The 8,613-nt window shown below is 39.0% G+C and overlaps 1 pseudogene; it reads right to left on the reverse strand.

Moving 5' to 3' along the window:
* Window positions 1-866: 866 nt before the first annotated feature.
* LOC129399899 (glucose-induced degradation protein 4 homolog) lies at window positions 867-4,666 on the reverse strand (annotated as a pseudogene).
* Window positions 4,667-8,613: the final 3,947 nt, after the last annotated feature.

Genomic DNA, 8,613 nt, shown 5'->3' on the forward strand with positions numbered 1-8,613 from the left:
AATCAAATATTGCCCTTCACAATTACTGTTAAATACAGTAAACATTTTTTTTTAAAGAAATATTTTATTGAACCACCGTGAAAACAAAAAAAAATAGAAAGCTTTCAGGTTTAAGTCACAGTCAAATACTGATTAAACCACCATCCCTTCACCAGTGCACCCGTTCCACCACCAAGAACCCCAATACACCCCCCTCCCACCCCACCCCCCATCTAAGTAGCTGATGATATTCCCATTATTCTCTCTATATATTGAGTACATTTCATATTTCCATACAAAACTCACTATTGTTGATTGGAAATTTTCCCCAACAATCAGGCCTGCTGAATAAGCATCATCTAATAATTTCTCTTCCTTGGTAAAAGTGAAGACTTTGAGTCCGCGCGGCCGCTATTGCGGCCGCGCGGTTTTGGGTTTCTAATATTTTAGCTCAGTTCACAGTCAAAATGCATGGCTGCAAGAATCTGCTCTGGTGCCAAAATGGGTTAGGAGACCTCAGGATCACAGTCAGTAGGCGGGAGGCTCTGCTTCTCGTGCCGCGGCTCTTGGTTCATCTCTGGGCGGAAGGCGCGCCGGGAACACCTCCCCTCCCAGGATCACCTACAGGCTACGTCACTAAAGAAAGTCCTACCTCCTGGTGGAGGGGTCTTAGAGGGTGGCTCTCACCGCGTGGCTGCTGCCGCTGCCGCCATTTTCGCTCAGAAAAATGGGGTGGAGAGGGAGAAAAATCCCTCCCCGGGCTGCACGAGGTTGTAGTTCAGTTCGCAGTCAAAATGCATGGCTGCAAGAATCTGCTCTGGTGCCAAAATGGGTTAGGAGACCTCAGGATCACAGTCAGTAGGCGGGTAAATCGGACATTTTGACCATCAGTCTGTGGTCCCCCATCTCTTGGTTCCTGGGGAGACCCAGTGTTTCCGATCAACATCTTCATCAGCATCCCACTTCCGAGTTAAGAAGGGGTGTTTTTTGCTGATTGTTTCTCCTTCAAAGAAGGTCGTAAGCGTTGGATACTCCTCAGTAAGGCCTTTAATCTTCAGGTACCCACAGAGGTAGGAGTTCCCTGTGTCCACATGCTGCAGCACCACCTCTACGTCGTAAGAGTTCCCCTTGCTCTTCTGGTGGCCGCGGAACTTGGAGCCGCTGTAGAGCAGGCTGGTGGCCACGCCGGGCTGCTGGGTGTTGATGGGAGGCAGCGGGATGAGCGAGGACGCCGAGGTGGCCGACGCACCGGCCGGGGGGGACACTGGGTGCGGACTGGCATCGCGGCGTCCCCCGGAGCCAGGGCTGGGGGGAGGGGGAGAGGAACCGCCGCCGCCGCGCGGGAGAAATACAATAAACATTTAAGTCTTACACTAGTTAATTTAAGCTGCTGTGTGAGGGAAAGGGACTGGAATCAGGTATTATGCATGAAAGGCATACTCTATTACGGGGTTACCTTGCCAGTCCCGCAAACTGATGTGTTTTTATGCCATGCCTAGCAGTTTTATTTATAGCAGAAGGAGAAGAAAAGCACCTGCTATAGAGACAGGCAGGCTTAGGGGTGCAAAGAAGGAAACTGGGGCCATTGGTGGTAGGAAATGTAAACTGGTGAAGGGACGGGTACTGAAAAGTTATATGACTGAAACCGTATCATGAAATACTTTGTAATTCTGTATCTCACTGTGATTCTGTTAAAATAAATAAATAAATGAACACTTTATATGGAAAAATATTTTATTAGTAAAACCATAATTTGAATTTGAACATAAAATGAAATCACTTATAGGCGACTGTGAGTCTTAGTATCTCATTAAGTACAACTGAATATTAAATTGTTGTCTCAAATTATCCACCTTGTTAGTGGCTGATGTCATGAATTTCCATGATGTTAAAATTAAAGCCAGAAAAAGAAATCAAAGCCAGGAGGATTCTGTAACCAGAATCTCATTTTAATTCAAACAGCTCTTTAGATATTTTAGTACCAGTGAATTTTAAGGTTAACACACAAGAACAAAATACTCCAACTTTGCTTCTGTACTACTTGTATTAAATTGGCTAAAACTTTGCATGGCTACAAATTACATATACCAACTTTCTTTATTTGTCACATAATTTTTAGCACCAAGTAATATTTAGTTATTGTAAGTTCTATAGCCTTGCAATATTACATAGGCATAAATGTCTGTCTCTGAAATATTCATGAATATAATAGCAACTTTTATTTTGCTATTGAACATGTAAAAATAGAATTACACCACTGAGTACATATTTTCATATATTTTCAATTATTTTTATGATTTGTGTTTCAATATTTTTTTAATGTCACAACATTCAAAGTGTCATTTTAAAGGGATAGCCATTTGCAAATGATGTGAATTTATCATCATATCATTCTAAATAAAAGGGATGATTGTATAGCCCACCTGACACATTAAGAAATCTCTATAATCACTGTATTTCTTCTTTGTTAACGAGGAAATAATTCTCTCTAAAGAGGAAGAAAACAGGACAAAATATGTCATAACCTTTCTCAGAAAAGCTAATGTTTTAGACCAATATTATCCTGCCTATTTATGCCATTTACTTTAAATATAAGGTTCTGACACTACAATACAACTTACCATGGCATTCAGAAAACCAAAAGTACTTTAATAAAATAAAATAAAATAAAATAAAATAAGAGAAATCAAAGAATGAGCAAGACACACTGTAGACCAGATTCAGGTTTTTAAAAAACAATTGCATAGCACCAGTTCCTTCTCCTTGTTGCAACAGCAGCAAAGCTACCATTTAACTAAGCATGAAATGAGCATGATTTCCAGGTGGCCTTCATCAGTGGAATGACATTCAATGACAATTTCAATTTGCCAGGAAGTGAAACATTTCTCAAATAAGAGATTTATAGAATTGAAAGTCTGCCAAGAAAATGAGAAGGTAGGGATTGCAAGCTAATACCTACCTAGTACAACCACCATCAAGCATTGAAACACACTTTGAATGAGAAAACTTAATGATAATGAAACTAATTTCATTGCATCATACTGGAAATGTTTTCTATAAACGGTTGCTACAGTCACAACATTTTAAGATCCTTACCATTGAGACATGAGCAAAATGAGAAAAGATCAGTTTTTTCTTTAACATCTTATTTATTTATTTATTTGTTTGTTTGTTTATTTTTGCCTTTTGGGTCACACCCAGCGATGCTCAGGGGGTGCTCCTGGCTCTTCTCTCAGGAATAACTCCTGGCTGTGCTTGGGAAACCATATGGGATGCTGGGGATTGGACCCGGTCGGTTCCATGCAAGGCAAATGCCCTACCCGATGTACTGTAGCTCCAGTCCTGAAAAGATCAGTTTTAAAATGCAGGAGAGACAATGGAAATAAAAGCACTAATACAACATAATCCTAGTATAATAGTGTTTACGACAGTTACGTTTTATAGATAAAAATACAATTCAGTTTCATATCCCTGTTTCACTTGCTCATAAAACTTGGGTAGAAATTTCTTCAACATTAAATTCTTTTATATTTGGCCTCTATGTAATATTAATGATAAAAATAAAAGGTTTTTAATTTTACCAAAGGTATTTTTTGTTTCCAAGAACAATTCTCCAAGACAAGCACTCATAAAAATAGCCTGAAAAAATAGATATAGTTAAAAACATGAAATTGTTAGCAAAGTTTCACACATTTATTGTAGATTCTTTTTAAGTAGCTCTTGAAGTTCAGGGATTAAAAAAAAATCTTGAGAAAACTATGACCCTTCAAAATACAAAATGCTATTTGTTTTCTTAGAGTGTTTTTCTTAGGATCTGTCTTGCAGAACTAACCTTAGAAACAAAAAGAATTTTGCCACTACTTACAATATCTGAACTAGAAAAAAGCAGTCTAATTAAAATATTATGTGTTGTTTTATCCTTCAATGCTTATCAACATGTGTCTGATATCTTAGGAAATACTTATTTTTGTTCATTTCATATTTCTTACCATTTCACCAAGTATATGGCTGTCTTCTAAATCCTAGTAACATGATCATTGCCAAAATTTAATAGATGATCCAGTAACACGAACTGAAACCAGAACCCACAAACAAAAGGGGTGTTTTTATAAATGTTTATAATAAGAAAATCATGGAACTTCACTCAATAAAAATTTTAAGAAATGAAAAAATTAAAATATAAAATTAGTAAACTGAGGCATGGGGTAGAGCGAACATCACTTGTCTTTATTGAATGGAGTCAAGGATGTTAATTATCTTAAAACATTCTACAGTCACACAAAATGAATTGCACTGTCCAGAATGTCAATAACACTTTTAAGAAATAATGGTGTCCATATTCTCTTACATCAAGAAATTGGCCATCTAAGATGTTTTCCTGTTAGACTTTCCCAGCTTTAGAAATCTTAACAATCTAGCAAACTAGATTGAAGACATCAAATCCCACAAACTGAAATGACTATATTTCTCTGGATCCTAAATAAAAAAATCTTTATTTTAAAAAAATCTTTTAAAACACCATGATTTACAAAGCTATTAATAATTGGATTCATACATATGATGTTCCAGGATTGATCCTAGTGCCAGGGTCAACATCCTTCCCTCCACAAATGTCCCCAGGTTCCCTTTCAATGCCCATTCCTTTGCCCCTGTCTGCCACCTTGACAGGCACCTTTATAAGTTCCATTGTTAAGGTTTGGGCCTCATATTTTAGTGTTGCTGACTCTGGTTTAGATATTTAGCTCCATGAGTCCTTAAAACCACCCATGTGCCTGAATTCCCTTGATCCCTGTGCCCCTTTACTTCTCATCTATCTCTACTCCACACTCTGGGGCCAAGTGTGATTTAGGTATCTTCCCCATAAACCATTGCATTCATTCATCCAGTTATTCTAACCAGATACCCAAGTGATTTCTGGATGCTAAGAGCAGTCTTGACAAAATTACCCCAAACTGAGTTTGTGAATCTAGAAATGGCCACTTAAGATATAGATACTCTGTTTCTAAAGAGGTTTAAGAATTCATAAATATTTTGGAATCGGAAATATAAATTGCCCAATTCTAGATCTCCATTGGTATAATATGCAGGGGAGAAAGGGAAGGGACAGGGACTGCACAGTCTGGAAGGATGACAATAGTATTATACACATGACAAATTGATGATATGAAGTGTAGAGAGAGTAAAGAAAACTTTCTTAAATGTAGGACTTGGCTGTCCTGAACTTCCAGGTCTACATTTCTGTTATTTAACATGAATGACATTAGGCGACTTCTTGAATATGGAACTTTCAGCAATACAGAATAAGTGAAAGCATGAAAAGAAAGAACCAAAGACCAATTTGGAGTCCTATTGTCTGAGAAAAGTTGCGGCATTACAAAATAAGAACTAGAATTTAATGCATGCTTACTGGGTGTGAGGTGAAAAATCACTCAGAAATTCATTTGACTCTCACAAGTATCAGAGATTGTGGGAGTCATTTGAGAGACACATTATCTTGAAGGTTAGAGAGGTAAAATAGCATAACTAAGATCACTGAATGTGGTACACCGGACAGTTAAGACAGGTTAGATATATACATATATATGTATGTATATATATGTGTGTGTATCTATCTATATATATTACTTTGAATTAGAAGATCTTGTTAATGGATCAATATGGAAAATATTATGTTAAGTGAAATGATCCAGAAAGAGAGGGACCAAAAGTGAAAGATTGCACTCATCTGTGGAATATAAAGTAACAGAATGGGAAGCTAACACCCAAGATTATTAAAGATAAGTACTGGGAAGATTACTCCACAGCTTAGAAGCTGGCCTCCCGTACTGGGGGAAAAGGCAGTTCAGTCAGAGAAGGGATCACCAAGTAAATGGTGCTAGGAGGATCCTCTCAGGATGGGAGATGCATCCTGAAAGCAGACTATAGACAGAACATGATGGCCACTTAAAATTTTTGTTGCAAACCACAACACCCAAACATAGAGAGAGCGCAAAAGGGAATTCCCTGCCACAGAGGCAGTGTGGGGTTGGGGGACAGGGTGGGGATGGTGGGAGGGATGCTGGAACCATTGGTGTTGGAGAATGGGCACTCGTGAAGGGATGGATACTCGACCACTGTATGACTGAAATGCAAACAGGGAGGTTTATAATTCTGTAACTGTACCTCACAGTGATTCACTGATAATTTAAAAAAAAGGGAAGCAAAAAAATTTTTAAAAAGGTATTAGTTAACAGCTTTAGACTTTAATCTCAGGAAAATCATAACAAACAACCATTGAAAGGTACACTGTTGTTATAAGAGATGAAAGCAGTCCCAAATCAAATCAGAGAGCACCCAGTGTGGGCTTCCATTGCTGGGCAGAATAAAGAGCATCTGAAGGAAATGGCACTGCCGTATACACCTGACAATGCTACGAGCAGAAACTCAACAGGGGACTGAGGTCTTGTCACTGGAACAGCACAAAGATGTACTTTAGACAAAGTCTCCATGGCAGCGTGGAACTGAGCCATTTAGCTCTTGGTCTGGAATCATAATGTTGTAAATTACACACTGCCTTCCCAATCCTAGTGCTGCCTGCTGAAGCCAAGGTTGCCTTCTCCCCAATGAACTGTTCCCTGTCAATGACTTAGCACGCGATCTACTTCTTTGAAACATGGAACTCCTCCATGGACAGTTCCTTTCAATTTAAGAATTCCTGACCAACCTGGTTAAAACTTACTTTGAAGGATGACTCATTTAAAAACTCCTCTTAGGGCCAGAAAGGTAGCACAGTGGGTTAGGTTTGGGTTAGAAACGACCCCACAGTGTCATTTTGGGTTCCAGTTTGGCAACACAGTGTCTCCAAAGCACCACCAGGAGAAACCCCAAGCACCAATTAAAGAGAAGATTCTGAGCACCACTGGGTGTGGACCCAAAATCAGAACAAAAATCTTTTCATAGATAAAGTTCTTCATTCTCCAATGGACCCAAACCTACACTGAGGTTGTGGTTACAGTTTCTTTACTTCCCCACAATTACTGAAATCCTCCTTCACAGATATTTCAATGTATCCTCTTTTTATATAGATCCAAAGTGTATAAGATAATACACACACATACACACACACACACACAGTGACAACTCCCACCACCAGTGTTCCCAGTTTCCCTTCCACCCAACCCTCTCCAGCGTCCCTCTATGGTAGTTTCTTTTCCTCTCTCTCTCTTTCTCAGGAAAAGAAAGAAGATAAACTAAATAACTAAATTTAGGTTATGTGATTCAGAAGAAAAAAAGTTAGGACAAAAAAAATAATCAAAAAGGTTAAACAAAGGGGCTGGAGTGATAGCACAGCAGGTAGGGCATTTGCCTTGCACGCGGCCAACCCAGGTTCAAATCCCAGCATCCCATATGGTCCCCAAGCACTGCCAGGGGTAATTCCTGAGTGCAGAGCCAGGAGTAACCTCTGTGCATCGCCAGGTGTGACCCAAAAAGCAAAAAAAAAAAAAAAAAAAAAAAAAGGTTAAACAAAATAGAAGGAAAAAAAACAGTATAGCTGAGAAAATAACGAGTTTGTGTGTTTATGTGAAAGGTTGTCAAATTTGAAGTTAAACTGATAAAAAAGAAACTATCTCCCTAAATTTTTAGTGTAATCCTTATCTTTCAGCTGTGTGCATGTGTGTATCTGTGTGTCTGTGTGTGTGCACGTGCGAATGCACATGCATGTGTTTTGTTTTGTTTTACTTTGTTTAGTTTCATGGTGCCAGGGATGGAACTTCGGTGTCACAAATCACCGTCACTGTCACTGTCATCCCATTGCTCATCAATTTGCTTGAGCGGGCACCAGTAACATCTCTATTGTGAGACTTGTTGTTACTGTTTATGGCATATCGAATATGCCACGGGTAGCTTGCCAGGCTCTGCTGTGAGGGCAGGATACTCTCGGTAGCTTGCTGGGCTCTCCAAGAGGGGCGGAGGAGTCAAACCTGGGTCAACCACATGCAAGGCATATGACCTACCTGCTGTGCTATCACTCCAGGACACATAGCAGGGAGAATTGTTCTGCTAAACTTCACCTGTCAAAAAATAGAATATTTTTCATCTTTCCAATTCTATCATATCTCGCAAATGGGTTTTTCTAAGCACTATACAAATTATAGGGAAAGATGCATGACAACTTTGTAAGTCCACTTCTTGTCCATATTAGAAAAGCAAACTGATGTTAGCTCATTTCTTTCCATCAAATAGTTAAAATATTTGTTCTCCACCAATTAAAACAGTATCACTAACTAAACTAAAAATGAAAGTATAGATTCAGAAACTATGCAAACCTTTGTCATTACTAAACTTCTTCATAGTACTTATGTACCCCTCCCCCCTCCCCAGATAATTATTTCCTGCTTAAGATCCTCAAGTTTTTCCGGAGTTAAGAATAAAGATACTTCTTGTAGAGTTCAACCAGTGCTTTATATGCCCTTAATATCAAACCCTTATCGGATGGGTATTGGGTGAATATCCTTTCCCATTCTGTAGATAGTCTTTGTATTCTGGTCACTGTATCTTTTGCGGTGCAGAAACTTTTTAGTTTAATGTAGTCCCATTTGTCGATCTCTGTTTCCACTTGGTTGGCCAGTTGCGTGTCATCTTTGAAGATACCTT

This window comes from Sorex araneus, chromosome X (assembly GCF_027595985.1).
Source record: "Sorex araneus isolate mSorAra2 chromosome X, mSorAra2.pri, whole genome shotgun sequence".
NCBI classification, from domain to species: Eukaryota; Metazoa; Chordata; class Mammalia; order Eulipotyphla; family Soricidae; genus Sorex; species Sorex araneus.